This window comes from Loxodonta africana, unplaced genomic scaffold, assembly GCF_030014295.1.
Source record: "Loxodonta africana isolate mLoxAfr1 unplaced genomic scaffold, mLoxAfr1.hap2 scaffold_32, whole genome shotgun sequence".
Classification (NCBI taxonomy): Eukaryota; Metazoa; Chordata; class Mammalia; order Proboscidea; family Elephantidae; genus Loxodonta; species Loxodonta africana.
In genome coordinates this window covers 89,528-109,401 of record NW_026975036.1, presented here as the reverse complement: position 1 = coordinate 109,401, position 19,874 = coordinate 89,528, and the positions used below count along the sequence as shown (strand labels likewise).

At 43.1% G+C, this 19,874-nt stretch overlaps 1 long non-coding RNA gene across 12 annotated transcripts in view; it reads right to left on the bottom strand.

Annotated features, from left to right (window-relative positions):
• The window catches only part of LOC135229505 (uncharacterized), a 598,703-nt gene extending 579,690 nt beyond the window's left edge, over positions 1–19,013 (bottom strand). For 10 of the 12 annotated variants that reach the window (XR_010320191.1, XR_010320188.1, XR_010320190.1 and 7 more), the window contains exon 1: positions 18,905–19,013. This is a non-coding gene — a long non-coding RNA (uncharacterized LOC135229505). Of the gene's footprint in view, positions 1–133; positions 963–18,904 lie in introns of those variants that run through there. The other 2 variants (XR_010320185.1, XR_010320184.1) reach the window with 2 other exon arrangements.
• Between the last annotated feature and the right edge of the window lie 861 nt (positions 19,014–19,874).

The window sequence follows — 19,874 nt, the reverse complement described above, 5'->3', positions numbered from 1 at the left end:
GTGGTGGAAAGTCTACACAAGCCTCCAGAGCCAGTGAAAAGCAGTGCTAAGTTGGTAAAAGATAAGTACATGCATTTAAAATGCCACACAAATCAAAAATCACCCCTTTGGGAAGAACATCATTCCCATTTACCTGCTTGTCCCTCTCTGTTTTTAGTCTTGGACCGGCTTCGGCTATTTCTGGGTCCCCTGGGCCAGAAGTAGGAACTATCACATGCCCTGGAGCAGGAACAAAGAACAAAAAATAATCTGCCAGCTTCCCTAAGCCAGGAACTCAGGGAAGGCACAGACATAAGGGGTCCAAGGACTCTGAATGCCTTTCACCCTTGCATAGACCTGTGTGGGCCCATTTCAACAGCGTAGGCCCTCATTAGCACACTACAACAGGGTATATACCTGAAGCCTATTTTTAACTGTATCAGCTATAAAGTGGAGGGGCAGATTTCTGATATTTGACAACGTTCTGCCAATGAAGAAGGATCCTCACCTATCCACATCAGTGACTTGAGGGTTCGTGGCTCCACCCATGCCACCTAGCCACCCAATTCAGGAGTCCAAGAATAAGTGGTGAATCCCAGTACTTACAACCAACAGCATTGGGTGCCCACAGTCTGGCTGCAAAACCTACCCACCTATGTGCTCTAGGGAACAGGGACATGCTTTCCTCCCAGACACTCAAGGGCAGTCATTCCCCCCACAGTAGCCAGACACCTGTACCTACTCCAATCAACCCTGTCTATGTAGGACTGTAGGTGAGAGCCTACACCACACACTTGGTGACCTGGACACCTGAGCTGAATCCATACAAGAAAAGTAAAAGGGCTCCTAGGCTCACATACCTAGTAACAGCTCTGATCACCTGGTGACAGGATTTAAGAGCTTCAAAGGTGCCAATAATCAAACTAGCTCACCCAAACAGCCTATTTGGGCATATCAAAATAAAACAAGAAGCTAGGACACAGTACACCAAAAAAAAAAAAAAAAAAACCCCAGTGCCATCAAGTAGATTCCGACTCAGTAAGCAAACATAAAATAAATGGATATAATAACTTATTGATGGCTCAGAGACAAGTGTAAATATCAAATAACATAAAGAGGCAGACCATGATGGATTCAGGAAGTTCCCAAAACAAGAAATCTTCCAAATGAAGAGAAATTCCAGGAATTACCGGAGGAAGAATTTAAAGGATTAAGAGACCGAGCTCTTCAAAAGATCCAGGAGGAGATCAGGCAAAACGAAGAACAAGCCAAGGAACACACAGATAAAACAATAGAGGAACTTAAGAAGGTTAGACAAGAGTATACTGACAAATGTAACAGGCTGCGAGAATCCATAGAAAGATAGCAAGCAAATCCAAAAGAGTAACAATAAAATTTCAGAATTAGACAACTCAATAGAAAATGAGAGGAGCAGAATTGAGGCACTGGAAGTCAGAATTAGTGAGACTGAAGATAAAGCACTTGATGCCAACTTATCTGAGGAAAAATCAGATAAAGTAATTTTTGAAAATTGAAGAAACTCTAAGAATTATGCGGGATCCTATCAAGGGTGATTGGAACACCAGAATCGGGGCAGGGGGTGGAGGGATAACAGAAAACACAGTGAGAATTGTTGAAGACTTCTTGGCTAAAAACTTCGCTGATCTTGTGAAAGATAAGAAGATATCTATCCAAGATGCTTACTGAACCCCACCCAAGGTAGATGCCAAGATAAAGTCACCAGGACATATTATAATCTTGCTTGCCAAAACCAAATATAAAGAGAGAATTTTAAGAGTAGCTAGGCATAAACAAAAAGTCACCTATAAAGAAGGGTCAGTAAGACCAAGCTTGGACTACTCAGCAGAAACCATGCAGGCAAGAAGGACATATACAAAGCCCTGAAGGAAAAAAAAAAAAAAAAAATTGCCTGCCAAGAATTATACATCCAGCAAAACTGTCTCTCAAATATGACGGTGAAATTAGGGCATTTCCAGATAAGCAGAAGTTTAGGGAATTTTTAAAAACCTAACCAATATGACAAGAAATAATAAAGGGAGTTCTCCAGTTAGGAAATCAATAACATCAGCTAACAACCCAAGGCTAGAACACGGGACAGAACTACCAGATATCAACCCACATAGGGACATCACTAATAAATCAAAGCTAAAACACTGAAAATATTGAAACAGAGACATTGATCTGCAAAAGATGACAACATTAAGAGAAAAAAGAGGGACTAAATAATGTAGTCATAGATCTTTCATATGGAGAGGAAGTCAAGACGATATAAAGAAATAAAAAATAGGTTTAAATTTAGAAAAACAGAGGTAAATGTTAAGGTAACCCAAAGGAAACTAACAATCCTACACATTAAAATAAAAAAAAAAAAAGGAAAACATAAATTTTTGGCAAATACAAAAGCAACAACAAGGAAAAAGATGAAAGACTAAAAAGAAAAACGATTCAGCACAGAAAAAAATTAATTAGCAGTAAATACAAAGGCAACAAAAATGAAGAGAATGGAAAGAAAATGCACAAAGAACAACTACTCAACAGAGAAAATTAACTGGAATAAGGAACATGTCAACAACACATACACAAAAAAGACGAAAATGACAGCACTAAACTCATAACTATGAATAATTATGATAAATGTAAATGGTTTAATTGCATCAATAAGGAGACAGAGAGTAGCAGAATGGATTAAAAAACATGATCCGTCTGTATGCAGACTGCAAGAGACACACCATAGACTCAAAGACATTAAATAAATCTCAAAGAATGGAAAAATTTTATATATTTATATATATATATATACATATATCAAGCAGACAACAATAAAAAATAAGAGTGGCAATATTAATCTCTGATAAAACAGGCTTTAAAGTAAAATCCGCCACAAAGGAAAAGGAAATACACTATATAATGATTAAAGGGTCAATATACCGGGAGGACAAAATCATAATAAATACTTATATACCCAATGACAGGGCTCCAAAAGACATAAAACAAACTCAAACAGCATTGAAAAGAGAAATAGCTCCACAATAATAGCAGAAGACTTCAACATACCACTTCTGATGACAGACAGGATATCCATAAACAAGCTCAATAAAGACACGGAAGATCTAAATACCACAATCAGCCAACTTGATCTCACAGACTTAAACACAACACTTCACTCAACGGTAGTCAAGTAAACTTTCTTTTCTAACGCTCATGGAGCATTCTTGAGAATAGACCACGTATTAGGCCACAAAGCAAGCATTAACAGAATCCAAAACATCAAAATATTACACAACATGTTTCCTGACCATAAAGCCATAAAAGTCAAAAGGCTGTAGTTATCATACATTTTAATTTCTTACATATTTTAAACCCAATAAAGTCTATTCTTATTATGTCATGCAGTCAGTAATCCTCTATTTTTACCCGTTTCATTAACTTTCATTCCTTCTTGCATCTTAAGCCTTTCACCTTAATTTTCTTCCTGCTTGAAGAATACCTTTGGAATTTTAATAATGTGGGCATGCTGATGTTAACTTATCTAGGTTTTGTTTGTCTGAAAACAAAAGGTCTTTGCTCATTCATGATGTTTTTCCTCAGCATAGAGTTCTGGGTTGCCATATATTTTCTCTCTATAATTTAAATATATCATCTTATTGTCTTAGGGTTTTCACTATTTCTGTAGAGAAGTCATCAGTTTTTTTTGTTTGTCCTTTAAAGATAATCTCTTCCATTCTTTAAGTAGTGTTAAATTATTTGTTTTTTGTGGGTTTTTTTGTCTTTACCTTCAGCAGTCCTACTACGATGTACCTAGATAAGAATTTCTTTGTATTTACCCTACATGGGTCTTATAAGGAAACCCTGGTGGCGTAGCGGTTAAGTGTTATGGCTGCTAAGCAAAAAGGTTAGCAGTTCGAATCCACCAGGTGCTCCTTGCAAACTCTATGAAGCAGTTCTACTCTGTCCTGTAGGGTCGCTTTGAGTCAGAATCGACTCGACAGCAGTGGCTTTTTTTTTTTTTTTTGGGTTTTGTAAGTCTTCTAGGATCTGTGACTTGATATCTTTAATCATTTGAAGAAAATTCTCAGCCATAATCTCAGTTTTTCTGCCTCATTCTTCTTCTTCCTTCTTAAAGTATCTTATGCTGGATATTCTCATTATATTCTCTGTATCTTATTCCTTTTTATCTTATATATTTTTTTTCTTTTGTCTATGCCTCTATTTTCTTCCAACATATCTTCCAGTTCACTAAATCTCTCTTCAGCATTTTTAATCTGCTGTTATATACATACATTAAGATTTTAACTTCAGCTATAGTTTTTGGTTGACTTTCTAAGTTGATCTTTTTCTTAGTTTCTAGTTTTTTACCAAATTTCTAGGTCTTGCCTTTATTTCTTTGAACATAATAGAGTTATTTCAGTGTCTTTGTCTGATAGCTCCAATATCTAGTTTTTCTGTGGATCTCATTCTGTTATTTGTTGTTTCTACAGGTTTCACTCTTTTCTTTCTTTTTTAAAAAAATTGTTGATTATATTAGAGAGGCAAGGCCAAGATGGCAGAGTAGTGAGATGCTGCCAGTGAACCCTCTTACAAAAAAGACCCGAAAAAACAAGTGAAGCGATTATATCTATGACAAGCTAGGAGTCCTGAACATCAAAGGCAAAGTTAGAAAACGGACTCTGTGGCAGAGGGAGGGAGAGACTATTCAGAAGTGGAGAGGAGTTACTGGACCTGAACAGCCAGGAACCCTCAGGCACCATTCCCTGGAGCGACTGCAGTGGGCCTGGCAGTAGCATTCCAGAGGCGTTTAGCTCAGGGAAAGACAGCAAGTTGCACAGACTACTCACACCTGCAGAACAAGAGAAGAACGGCACTCTCAGCAAAAGCTAATTACTTGTGTTTATTTTACCACACCCCTAGCCCCCAAGCCGGCTTCAGTGGCTGTCAACTTCCCTGGGCCTGAGATAGGCCCTGGTACCACTCTGAGCCATTTTTCCATCCTTGAAGAAGGTATAAGTTCACAACTGGGGGAACGATAATCTGCTAGCTCGATTAAGCTGGGGAGCTCAGGACAGAAGTAGCTCTTGTTCAGGCACAAACGGTCCATGGGCTTTGAATACCTTTCACCCCAGCACGGACCTCTGTGGGCCGATTTCAGAAGAATAGGCCCTTGTTGCCAGACTGCAACTGTTTCAGCTGAACGGTGGAAAGATGGGTGTTTGATGTTTGACACTGCTTTGCCTATTAAACAGGGTCTTCACCTACCCACATCAGGGGCCTAAGGACTGGAGGCTCCACTCACAATACCTGGCCACCTCTGACAGGGCTCCAAAGATAAGTAGTACTGCCCTGAACTTACAACCAAAAGCATTGGGTACCCATCGCCCTTCTGCAGAACCCACCCGTGTGCTCTACAGAACAGAGATGCGCTTTCCTCACAGACACTCAGAGGACAGCTGTCAGACCCCTGCCTTGATCAGACTCTGACCCCCTACTGCAGCCAGATACTTCTGCCTACACCAATAACCCCTGCCCCTCTAAGACTGTAGGGCAGAGCCTGTACCTTACACTTTATGACCAACTACCTGGGCACCTGAGTTGAATCCATACAAGAAAATAAATGAACTCCTAGGCTCATATACCTGGTAACAGTGCTAGCCATCTGGTGATAGTACATTAGAGCTTCAAAGGTGAAAATAATCAACCTAACGCACTCAAGCAGCTTATTTGGGTATACCAAAACTAAACAAAGCAAGAAGCTAGGATACAAAAAGCAAGCATAAAGTAAACTAATACAATAACTTATAGATTGCTCAGAGACAACAGTCAACATCAAATCACATAAAGAGGCAGACACGGGGGCAGGACCAAGATGGCTGACTAGGTAGAAGATTCCGCTTATCCCTCTTGAAACAAAGACTCAAAAAAACAAGTGAATCAATTACATAAAGGACAATCTACAAACCCTGACCATCAAACACAGAACTAAAGAGTTGACCTGAGTGACAGGGGAGCAAAAAGCCACACTGCAGCAGGGACCGCTTCTGGAGCCACTGTCCCACGCCGCAGCCTTGAGCCCTCGTGGTTCCCTGGTGCCAAGGTGGTGGGGCTGATTGTGGCTTACTGAGACAGGGAAGCACGGATGTAGGCCTAACCCTCAGGACCAACCTCGGAGGGGACCCAGGCAGCACACGCAGACTCCACACAGATGCGGCTGACAGGGAAACGAAAAACCATGGGCAAGCAGCGACTGGTTTTGGAGCCTGGAGTGCAGCGTCCCAGAAAGGAAACCTTGGTGCTGGGCTTTGGACTAAGTGTGGGGGAGCCGATTGTGGCTTCCTGAGACGGTGTGAGCATGGATGCAGACCTAGCCCTCTGGGACAGTCTCAGCAGGGATCCAGCCAGCACACACGAGCGACACAATGCTCTGAAATCTCAGAAAAAACAGTCCTCACCAAACAACATAAGTAACTTTGTATATCTTGCCAGGCTACTCTCTTCTATATATCTGATTCCACCCCTCATTGCCCCAGCCAGCTTCATTAACATTGGAATTCTCTGTGCCAGAGAGAAGTGCACTGCTCGATTTTTTTTCTTCTTTTCTAATCCATTCTCCTGGCCTGAGAAAAGCAGCATTTAACAATCAAAGAAAAAATCCTTCCCTGACTTCCCTAAACTGGAATAACAATACAGAATCAGCTCCATCCAGGCATTAAGAGACCCATAGTCTTTGGCTTTCACCCTACAGGTAACTAGGTGGCTATTATAATGCAAAGGCAATTCTGATAGAGATCTCACCATAATTGTTTTAGCTCGGCAGTGGAAAGGCAAGTTTTGGAGGTCAGATACCTCTCTAGCTATTAAACAGAGCCGTTGCTGATCCACAGCAGTGAACTGAGGGCTGAGACTCCACCCACACCACCTAGCCTAGAGGGGTCTGAGAATAGTGACGTCTACCCAAGCATTAGGTGCCTAAGATACAGCTGCAGAGCCTACCCACCGGAGCGCTCTACAGAATAGAGCCACACCTACCTCACTGACACTTGAAGGAAGGCTGTCAGCATCCTGACCTCCTCGAAATGTGACCCCCTGCCACTAATAGAAACTGGTGCATACAACCATCACCACTACTCCTCTAAGATAATAGGTGAGAGGCTACACCACACACTAGGTGACCAACTGTCAGGACACCTGAGCTGATTCTATTCAAGAATAGTGAATAGACTCATACACTTATATACCTGGTAACAGCTCAGGCAAGCTGGTAACAGGACGTAAGTGATTCAAAAGCTACAGCAATCACGATACCACAATCTAGTAGCCCATTTGAATGTATTGTAACAAAACAAAACAAGAAGACTCAGTGAGGAAATATAAAAGAAAATATTACAGTATCTTATAGATGGCTCAGAGACAGCAGTCGACATCAAATCACATGAAGAAGCAGGCCATGATTTTTTCTACAAACACTCAAATCAAAGAATCAAAATCATTGCCAGATGTAGATACATTCCTAGAATTGCCAAATGTAGAATATAAAAAAATTGTATACAGAATGCTTCAAGACATCAGGAATGACCTCACAAATGAAATAAGGAAATCTATGGAAAAAGCCAAGGAATACACAGATAAAGCAGTTGAAGAAATCCAAAAGATTATTCAACAACATAGTGAAAACATTAATAAGCTGTAAGAATTCATACAGAGACAGCATTCAGAAATCCAAAAGATTAACAATAAAGTCAGAGAATCAGACAACTCAAGAGGAAGTCAGAGGAGCAGACTCGAGGAACTGGAATGCAGAGTGGGGGAGCTGGAGGATAAGGCAATTGACATAAATATAGTTGAAGAAAAATCAAAAAGAATTTAAAACTATGAAGAAACCCTAAGAATCAAGGGAGACTCTATCAAGAATAATTTGCATGTGATTGGAGTTCCAGAACGGGGAGGGATAACAGAAAATACAGAGAGAATAATAGAAGATCTGATGGCAGAAAAATTCCCTGGCATCGTGAAAGATGAAAAGATATCTACCCAAGATGCTCATCGAACCTCATACAAGATACATCCCAAAAGAAAATCACCAAGACATATCATCAAACCTGCCAAAACCAAAGATAAAGAGAAAATTTTAAAAGCACCCAAGCATAAACGAAAAGTTACCTACAAAGGAGAATCATTAAGTTTGCACTACTCGGCAGAAACCATGCAGGCAAGAAGGCAATGGGATAACATATACAGAGCACTCAAAGAGGAAAAACTGTCAGCCAAGAATCATATATCCAGCAAAACTCTAAAACATGAAGGTGAAATTAAGATATTTACAGATAAACACAAGCTTAGAGAATTTGCAAAAACCAAACCAAAACTGCAAGAATTACTAAAGGAAATTCTTTGGTCAGAAAATCAATATCAGATACCAACACAACACAAGGTCACAGAACAAAACATCCTGATATCAACTCAGATAGGGAAATCACAAAAACAAAATAAGATTAATTAAAAAAAATTGCTCAAAACAGGGAATCATTGATGTCATTATGTAAAAGATTACAATAGTGAAAAAAGAGAGACTAAATAAGGAGACACAGATCTTACATATGGAGAGGAAAACAAGGCGATACAGGGCGAAACAACTTAGGTTTTTACTTAGTCAAACTGGGGTAAATATTAAGGTAACCACAATGAGGTCTAACAATTCCATACTTCAAAATAAAAACCAAGATAAACATAACGACTCAACAAAATAAATTCAACTACTATAAAAAGGAGGAACACACATTCTCCAAAGAAAAACTCAGCACAAAAAAGTAAATGGAAAAATAAAATTGTCAAAAACAGGCATCAAAATGACAGCACTAAACTCATACTTATCTATAATTACACTTAATGTAAATGGACTAAATTCACCAATAAAGAGACAGGAAGTTGCAGACTGGATAAAAAAACACGATCAGCCTGTATGCTGCCTAAAAGAGACATGCCTTAGACTTAGAGACACAAATAAACTAAAACTGAAAGGATGGATAAAAATATATCAAGCAAACAACAATCAGGAAAGAGCAGGAGAGGCAATATTAATTTCCAACAAAATAGGATTTAAAGTTAAATCCACCACAAAGGATAAAGAAGAACACTACATATGATTAAAGGGACAATTTACCAGGAAGATATAACCGTATTAAATATTTATGCACCCAATGATAGGGCTGCAACGTTCATAAAACAAATGTTAACAGAATTAAAAAGGGAGACAGACACCTCCACAATTATATAGGAGACTTCGACACAACACTCTCGGTGAAGGATAGGAAATGCAGTAAGAAGCTCAATAGAGACACGGAAGATCTAAGTGCTACAATTAAACAACTTCACTTCATAGACTTATACAGAACACTCCACCCAACAGCTGCAAACTATAATTTCTTTTCTAGTGCACATGAAACATTCTCTAGAATAGATCACATATTAGGTCATAAAACAAGTCTTTGCAGAACCCAAAACATTGAAATATTACAAAACATCTTCTCTGAACAAAAGACCATAAAAGTAAAAATCAATAACAGAAAAACCAGGGAAAAGAAATCAAATGCTTGGAAACTGCACAATACCCTGCTCAAAAAAAGACTGGGTTATGGAAGAGCTTAAGGAGGGAATAAAGAAATTCACAGAATTCAACAAGACTGAAAACACTTCCTATGAAAACCTTTGGGACATGGTGAAAGCAGTGCTCAGAGGTCAATTTATATCAATAAAGGCACACATATTAAAGAAGAGACAAAATGAAAGAACTGTCCCTACAACGTGAACAAACAGAAAGAGAGCAACAAAAGAAACTGTCAGGCACCAGAAGAAAGCAAAAAATAAAAACTACAGCAAAATTAAATGAATTAGAGAATAGAAAAACAATTGAAAGAGTTAACAAGGACAAAAACTGCTTCTTTGAAAAAATTAACAAAATTGATAAACCATTGGCAAGACTGATTAAAGATATACAGGAAAAGAAACCAATAATCCAAATAAGAAATGGGATGGGCCATATCACAACAGATCCAACTGAAATTAAAACAATCATATCAGATTACTACAAAAAATTGTACTCTAACAAATTTGAAAACCTAGAAAAAATGGATGAATTCCTAGAAACACACTACCTACCTAAACTAACACAAACTGAAGTAGAACAACTAAATAGACCCATAACAAAAAAAGAGATTGAAAAGGTAATCAAAACACTCCCAACAAAAAAAAGCCCTGGCCCTGACGGCTTCACTGCAAAGTTCTACCAAACTTTCAGGGAAGACTTACCACTACTACTGAAGGTATTTCAAAGCATAGAAAAGGACGGAGTACTACCTAACTCCTTCTATGAAGCCAGCATAACCCTGATACCAAAACCAGCTAAAGACAGCACACACAAAAAAAGAAAATTACAGACCTATATCCCTCATGAACATAGATGTAAAAATCCTCAAGAAAATTCTAGCCAATAGAATTCAACAACATATCAAAAAAATAATCCACCATAACCAAGTAGGATTTATACCAGGTATGCAAGATTGGTTTAATATTAGAAAAACAATTAATGTAATCCACCACATAAAAAAAAAGACAAGAACCATATAATTTTATCAATTGATGCAGAAAAGGCATTTGACAAAGTCCAACACCCACTCATGATAAAAACTCTCAGCAAAATAGGAATAGAAGGAAAATTCCTCAACATAATAAAGGGTATTGATACAAAGCCAATACCCAGCATCATCCTAAATGGAGAGAGCCTGAAAGCATTTCCCTTGAGAACGGGAAACAGACCAGGATCCCCTTTATCACCGCTCTTATTCAACATTGTGCTAGAGGTCCTAGCCAGAGCAACTGGGCTAGACAAAGAAATAAAGGGCATCCAGATTGGTAAGGAAGAAATTCAATTATCTCTATTTTCCAACGACATTATCTTATACACAGAAAAGCCTGAGGAATCCTCAAGAAAACTATTAAAACTAATAGAAGGGTTCAGCAAAGTTTCAGATTACAATATAAACATACAAATCAGTTGGATCCTCTATATCAACAAAAAGAACATTGAAGAAGAAATCACCAAATGAATATCATTCACAGCAGCCCCCAAGAAGATAAAATACTTAGGAATAAACCTTACCAAAAATGTAAAAGAGCTATACCAAGAAAACTACAAGGCATTACTGCAAAAAACCAAAAGGGACCTACGTAATTGGAAAAACATACCTTGCTCATGGATAGGAAGACAACATTATAAAATTGTCCATTCTACTAAAAGCCATCTATAGATACAATGCACTTCCGATCCAAATTCCAATGACATTTTTTTAAAACGATGGAGAAACAAATCACCAACTTCATATGGAAGGGAAAGAAGTCGCAGATAAGTAAAGCATTACTAAAAAAGAACAAAGTAGGAGGACTCACTCTGCCTGATATTAGAACCAATTATACTGCCACAGTAGTCAAAACAGCCTGGTACTGGTACAACAACAGACACATAGACCAATGGAACAGAACTGAGAATCCAGATATAAATCCATCCACATATGAGCAGCTGATATTTGCCAAAGGCCCAGTGTCAGTTAACTGGGGAGAAGACAGTCTTTTTAACAAAAGGTGCTGGCGTAACTGTATATCCATCTGCAAAAAATGAAACAGGACCCATACCACACACCATGCACAAAAACTAACTCCACATGGATCAAAGACCTAAACATAAAATCTAAAAAGATAAAGATCATGGAAGAAAAAATAGGGACAACATTAGGAGACCTAATACAGGGCATAAACAGAATACAAAACATTACTAAAAATGACGAAGACAAACCAGATAACTGGGAGCTCCTAAAAATCAAACACCTATGCTCATCTAAAGACTTCACCAAAAGAGTAAAAAGACCACCTACAGACTGGGAAAAAGTTTTCAGCTAAGACATCTCCACCCAGTGCCTGATCTCTAAAACCTACATGACTCTGCTAAAACTCAACCACAAAAAGACAAACACCCCAATTAAAAAATGGGCAAAGGATATGAACAGACACTTCACTAAAGAAGACATTCAGGCAGCTAACAGATACATGAGAAAATGCTCTCGATCATTAGCCATTAGAGAAATGCAAATCAAAACTACAATGAGATTCCATCTCACTCCAACAAGGCTGGCATTAATCCAAAACACACAAAAAAATAAATGTTGGAGAGGCTGTGGAGAGACTGGAACACTTATACTCTGCTGGTGGGAATGTAAAATGGTATACAACCACGTTGGAAATCAATTTGGTGCTTCCTTAAAAAGCTAGAAATAGAACTACCATACAACCCAGCAATCCCACTCCTCGGAATATATCCTAGAGAAATAAGAGCCTTTACACAAATAGATATATGCACTTCCACGTTTATTGCAGCACTGTTTACAATAGCAAAAAGATGGAACCAACCAAGGTGCCCATCAATGGATGAATGGATAAATAAATTATGGTATATTCACACAATGGAATACTGCACATCAACAAAGAAGAGTGACGAATCTGTGAAACACTTCATAACATGGAGAAACCTGGAAGGCATTATGCTGAGTGAAATTAGTAGCAAAAGGTCAAATATTGTATAAGACCACTATTATAAGATCTTGAGAAACAGTTTAAACTAAGAAGAACATATTCCTTTGTTGTTATGAGGGGGGGAGGGAGGGAGGGTAGGAGAGGGGTATTTACTAAAGAGATAGACAAGAACTACGTTCGGTGAATGGAAGAACAACACTCAACACAGTGGAGGTCAGCACAACTGGACTAAACCAAAGCAAAGAAGTTTCCTGAATAAACTGAATGCTTCGAAGGTCAGCAAAGCAGGGGCAGGGGTTTGGGGACCATGGTTTTAGGGGACATCTAAGTCAACTGGCATAATAAAATCTATTAAGAAAACATTCTGCATCCCACTTTGAAGAGTGGCATCTGGGATCTTAAATGCTAGCAAGCAGCCATCTCAGATGCATCAATGATTCTCAAACCACCTGGATCAAGGGAGAATGGAGAACACCAAGAACATAAGATAATAACGAGCCCAAGAGACAGAAAGGACTACATGAACTAGAGACTACATCATCCTGAGATGAGAAGAACTAGACAGTGCCGGGCCACAACCAATCACTGCCCTGATGGGGAACATAACAGAGATCCCTCGAGGGAGCAGAACAGTGGGATGCAGACCCCAAATTCTCATAAAAAGACCAGACTTAATGGTCTGACTGAGACTGGAAGGACCCCAGTGATCATGGCCCCCGCACCTTCCGTTTACCCACTACGGGAACCATCCCCAAAGCCAGTTCATCAGACATGGGTTGGACTAGACAATGGGTTGGAGAGGGATGCTGGTGAGGCGTGAGCTACTTGGTTTGGGTGGACACTTGAGACTATGTTGGCATCTCCTGCCTGGAAGGGAGATGGGTGGGTAGAGGGGCTTAGAAACTGGCAAAATGGTCACGGAAAGAAAGAGTGGAAGGAGGTAGTGGGCTGTCCCATTGGGGGGAAAGTAATTGGGAATATGTAACAAGTTGTGTATAAGTTTTTATGTGAGAGACTGGCTTGATTTGTAAACTTTCACTTAAAACACAATAAAAATTATTAAAATAAAAAAAAAAGAAGCTGACCCATGATTGCTTCAACAAGCTCTCAGAACTAAGACTCAAGGAATCTTCTCGATGAAGGTGCAATCCTGGAATTACCAGATACAGAATACAAAAGATTAATATACAGAACTCTCAAAGATATCAGGAAGGAAATGAGGCAAAATACAGAACAAGCCAAGGAACACAAAGATAAAGCAGCTGAAGAAATTAAAAAGGTTACTCAAGCACATAATTAAAAATTTAATAATCTGCAAGAAACCATAGAGAGACTGCAATCAGAAATTCAGAAGATTAACAATAAAATTACAGAGTTAGAAAACTCGATAGAAAGTAAGAAGAGCACAACTGAAGAACTGGAAGGCAGAATTACTGAGAGAGAAGATAAAACTCTTGGGACCAATATATTTGAAAAGAAACCAGATAAAAGAATTTTAAATGAAGAAATCCAAAGAATCATGTGGGACTTTATCAAGAGAAATAACTATGAGTGATTGCAGTACCAGAACAGGGAGGGCTAACAGAAAATACACAGGGAACTGTTGAAGATTTGTTGGCACAAAACTTCCCTGATATCATGAAAGATGCTCATCAAATTCCACATAAGGTGATCTCAAAAGAAAGTGACCGAGACATATAATAATCAAACTTGCCAAAATCAAACATAAAGAGAATTTTAAGAGAGTCTAGGGATAAAGGAAGTCACCAAAAACGGAGAGTAGATAATAATAAACCTGGACTACTCAGCAGAAATCATGGAGGCAAGAAGGCAATGGGATGACTTATACAAAATATTGAAGGAAAAAAATTGCCAACCAGGAATCAAACCATAACCCTGGCCCTCCGGCCTTAGCCCTCTAACTCTAGCCCCTAAGCCCTAAGTCCCAAAGCCCCTAAGACCCTAAGCCCTTAGGTCCTAACCCCCAAGGCCCTAAACTCTAACCCTAACCCAAACTCTAACCCCTATACCCTAAACCCTAACACCTAACCCCTAATCACCCTAACCTTAACGACCCTAACCCTAACCCTAACACTCGAACCCTAACCCTCTAACGCTAACCTGAAACCCTAACCCTCTAACTCTAACCCTCTAACCCTAGCCCTCTAATCCTAGCCCTAAACCTAACCCCAACCCCCAAACCCAACGCCAAACCCTAAACCTGAAATCCCTAGCCCTAAACCTAAGAATGAGTCTAAGCCTAACCCTATCACTTAACCCTAAACTGTAAACCCTAACACTTAAAACCCTAACACACAAAACCCTAACACCCTTAGCCCTAACACATTCAACCCTAACACCCTAAATGCCAAAACCCTAAACACTAACACCCTTAACCCCAACCCCTAAACCCTAAACTTAAATGTTAAACCATCTAACCCTCTAACCCTAATACCCTAACACTAAACCCTAAACCCTAACCCCAGCCCCCAGCCCTAACCCTCACTCTAAGCCTTAAACCCTAAACCTTAAGTCCTAAACCCTAGGCTCTAAGCCCTAAGCCCTAAACCCTAAGTCCTGAAACCCTAAACTCTAAGCCTTAAGCCCTAAACATAACCCTCTAACCCTAAACCCTAAAACCTTACCCCAGACCCAGCCCACACCCCTAAACCTGAACCCCTAAACCCTAGCCCTAATCCCTAACCCTAAACCTCTAAACGATACCCCTAATCTTCTAACCCTAACCCTCTAACCCTAACTCTCTAACCCTAACCACAACACCAACCCCAACCTCTGAACTCTGAAACCCTAACCCCCTAACCCTAAGCCTCTGAACCCTAAGCCTAAACCCTCTAACCCTAAACCCTAACCTTCACCCCCTCACGCCCTCACCTTCTCACTCCCTCACTCTATAATCTTCTCACCTCTAACCCCCTCACCCTCTAACCCCTCACCCTCTAACTCCCTCAATCTCTAACCCCCAAACCTCTAACACCCACCCTCCTACCCCAAACCACATATCCCAAACAAACTCAACACCAACCCCAACCCTAAACCTAAATCCTGACCCCTAAAACCTAACCCAAACCCTACTGACTAAACCCCAAAACCCTAAACCCCCAAAACTGTAAACCCCAAACTGCAACCCCTAACACCTAACCTGTAAATCCAAACTCTAACCTCAAACCCTAAACCTAACCCTAACACCTAACCCCAACTGAAAAACCCTAACCCAAACCCTAACAACCCTAACCCTAACATCCCTAACCCCAAAACCCTAACCCCAACCCCTAACCCCAAACCCTAACAACCAGAACTCTAACAACCCTAACCCTAACATCCCGAACCTCAAACCCTAACCCTTTTTGTTAGTAGCCGTAGCACTTAACCACTAGCCACCAGGGTTTCCATGAGCAGTCACAGGAATAGACATATGCACACCCGTGTTCACTGTGACATTATTCACAGTAGCAAAAAGATGGAAACAACCTAAGTGCTCATCCACGGAGGAATGGATAACAAACTACAGTACATACACACAGTGGAACACTACACGACAATGAAGACCAATGATGAATCTCCGAAACACCTCACACCATGGATGAATCTGGAGCGCATCATGCTGACTAAGTCAATCACAAAACGACATATACACTAAGAGACCACGATCATAAAAACTCATGAAAACATTTACACACAGAAACAATCCTTGATGTTCACCAGGCAGACGGAGAGTGGGTAGAGAAAAGCTAACTAAACAATAACCAAAAAAAACAAACCACCGCCGTCGAGTCGATTCCAGCTCATAGAGACCCTATAGGACAGATTAGAACTGCCCCATAGAGTTCCCAAGGAGCGCCTGGTGGATTCGAACTGCAGACCTTTGGTTAGCACTGGCAGGTCTTAACCACTATGCCATCAGGGTTTCCAACCAAACGACACATATGTGGTAACTCTGGTGAAGGAAGAGAAGGTACACAAGACTGGGAATCAACCTCAGCCTCACTCTAACCCTAACCATAACCCTAAACCACTTGTGCCCTAGCCTAGTAACCCCAGCCCTAACCCCAACCCCCAGCCACCTAAAACCTATACCCCTAAACCTAACTCCCAAACCTCTAACCCCCCAACCTGAACCCCTAACACCAAACCCTAACCCCTAACCCTAATCCTCTAACCCTTCTGCATCTCTGGGCCTCTCGACTCTCCGTCTATTTTCTCCCTCCAAATCCAACTAACACTCAGTGGAATTTTGAAGTTTCAGCTGTGCTTTGCTTCTTGATGTCTCCACCGGTCCCATCAAGGCACTGCATCATTTATTTGCTCTGCTTCACTATTCAGTTCCAAAACCATGGCTTAGAATCACCTGACACTGAACCTCAGCGATTGGGCGCAAGGCCGCGAGAGGGCGTGCGCACCGCCGGTTCTGTTCTGCCCACCAGACCCTCCGAGCATGGGAACCTCCTGGACCTAAGACGGGACGAACTGGGTACCGCTCCAGTGGCGACAGCAGAAGCTTTTCTTCCCGAGGGACCCAACGCCCCAGGGCGCTCTCTCAATACTCCCATTAATGCTATGATTATCCTAACCCACTCCTTCTGCGAGACCTAGTGGGTCCTCGACCAGGCCCAGCCTTCACGACCTGCACCCCCCTGCCGTGGTCATGTACAGGAACCTGCAGGGCTGCGCCCTCCCCGCCCAAGCTCTGCCCCTCCACACCCTGATGCCCTGCAGGCCTCTACTAGGTCCCCGCCCAGGGGAGAGTTGTCGCCCCGCGGGGGGGGGGCACGAGGAAACATTCGGAAACCACCCCCCAGGCACGAAGCCGACTGCCCCTATTGAGACCGTGTGAGCAGGGCTGCCCCGCCGACTGGAGCCTGCAGGGCATCACTCACGTTTGTCAGCTTCTCACCGCCCTCTGGGCTCAGGGTCCCAGAGCAGCCAATCCCCCCGGGGCGGGGGGGGGGGGCGGTCCGTCCGCAGGGACTGGAAGATCGGGTTGGTGCCCATGGCCGGAACGCTTAAAACCCTTACAAGCCCTCATAAACCGTCAGCTCCAGACCTTCAAATGTCAGCCCGAGAGACACCTAATCTCCAACCTAAAAAAAAAAACCACACCTGTTGCCATCGAGTCAATTCTGACTCATAGCGACCCTATAGGACAGAGTAGAACTGTCCCACAGAGTTTCCAAGGAGCGCCTGGTGGATTCAAACTGCCAACCGTTTGGCTAGCAGCCTTAGCACTTAACCACTACGCCACCAGGGTAACCCACTGAACCCACTGCCACCAGGGTAGAGCCTCCAAATCCCACCAGTTTGAGGAACCCTCAAATCCCCTCAGCACCAGAGACCGTGTCCACAGCTACCGCTACACAGCGCCGCACAAATGTTTAAGTTAACAAACAACATGGGCGCTCAGGACCCCTTCCTGCTACCCCCACCCCCGCCACCCAGAGGTGGAGCGGGACCCGGCATCCACACTGTTAACAGACACTGAATCACTGCTGCTTCCACAAGGAGTAGGGTCCCCGCGCTGCTCCACAGATTCCCAGGACCCCTTCCTTTCCAGGTGGGGCCGGGGCTGCGCCGACGCCCCAGCCCCGAGAGTAGACCAGCCGGGCGCGGGCGCGGGCGCGGGATGCCTCAGCCTCCCAGGCACAGCGCCCAAAACAGTAAGGGGCAGCGGGGCCTTGGGCGGGGGATCGCTCTCTCCCCGCCCCTGGCACCCTACGGAGTCTGGTGGGGGTGGGACGACGAACGGGGGCGAGTGCCCCGTCCTCAGTCTGGAGTCTCACCGCCCCCGGGCGAACTCTGGGCCTTGGTTTCCCCTCTGGCACAGGGAGCAGGTGGGGGCGGGGGTGGGCAGGAGCCCATCCCCCAGCTTGGCCCGCAAACCCGCCCCTGGCAGAGGAGGGACCTTGGCGCAGCCCTGGACACGGCCTTTCTCCCCAAGCCCTTCAAGCCCCTAGGCCCGAGGGCACTCCGCAGCTGGATCCCGCGGCTGGACCCCCCCCCCCCCGCCGCAAATCCATGGGGATCAAATTTCGCAGACCAGCTGCGTCTCCCGGGCCAGAGGCTCCCTCTCGCAGCCCTTAGAGTGGCTGCGTCCGCCCGACCCCGTGCCGCGTCCGCCCCTGGGGATCACTCGGGACGGGGTACGCCGGAGGGGGCGATGCGAGCTGCTAACCCAACGTCCGGACTCCCCAACCTCTGGAGCCCACGGACTGCTGGGACTGGGAACCGCCCTCCTGGTGCCTTCCCTCCACACCTTCGAGGGGCCGGGCTTGTTCAGTCTGGGAGCGGGTCCCTCCACCCACCTGCCGGAGTTTCCTACCTTTCAGAAACCACGGCACGGAAAGCAGCACGAACACCGTCCGCTGTAAGGCGCGCCACCTGCCCGGGCCCCTCACCACCCGTCCCAGCGCTTCCGGGAGTAACTGGCTGGACGGCGAGGAACATGGCTGCCGGCCCCGCCCAGCGGCCCGGGTGTGGGGCGGGCGTGGGGGGGTTGGGCCTCCAGAGGGGAGGGTGGGGTCTAGAAGCAAGGACAACGCCAAGGTGTGCGGGGTGAGGAGACGGGAGAGGTCAGGAGAGGGCCCTCTCGCGTGCAGAGTTAAGTATTGGAGGTGCAACGGTTAAGTGCTTGGCTAACTGAAAGGTGGGCGGTTGGAACCCACCAGCTCAGGGGTTGAAAAGATCTGGAGATGGGCTCCCATAAAGATTCTAACCAAACAAAATCCGAACCAGTTGCTATTGAATCAATTCCGACTCATAGTGACCCTATAGGGCAGAGTAGAACTGCCCCATAGGGTTTCTAAGACTGTAAGTCTTTACAGAAGCAGACTGCCATGTCTTTCTGCAAATAACCAACTGGCGGATTCGAACTGTCCACCCTTTGGTTAGCAGCCGAGCTCTTAACCACGGTGCCAGCAGGGCTGCGCCATAAAGACTGCAACCTAGGAAACCTTGTGAGGCAGTTCTAAGCTGTCATACAGGGTTGATATGAGTCAGAATCTCTTGATGGCACACAACCATGATTGTACTAAGAAAAATTCCTCCAAGCATCTGCCTACATGACCCCTGAAGCACATATGCATGCACGCTATGAAAGCAGTGTGGCCAAAGACAGGAAATTGGGATAGAGACATTATAGACTGCACACTGAAAAGTGATTTCTGAGGGGCATGCAGCTCAAGCGGAGGAGGTAGCATACAACTAAATGCCCTTCTCCTTCTATTGTTCAATGGTCTTCAGAAAGAATGTGTCCCAGGAATTAACTGTAGCCCAGGATAACTTGAAGACAG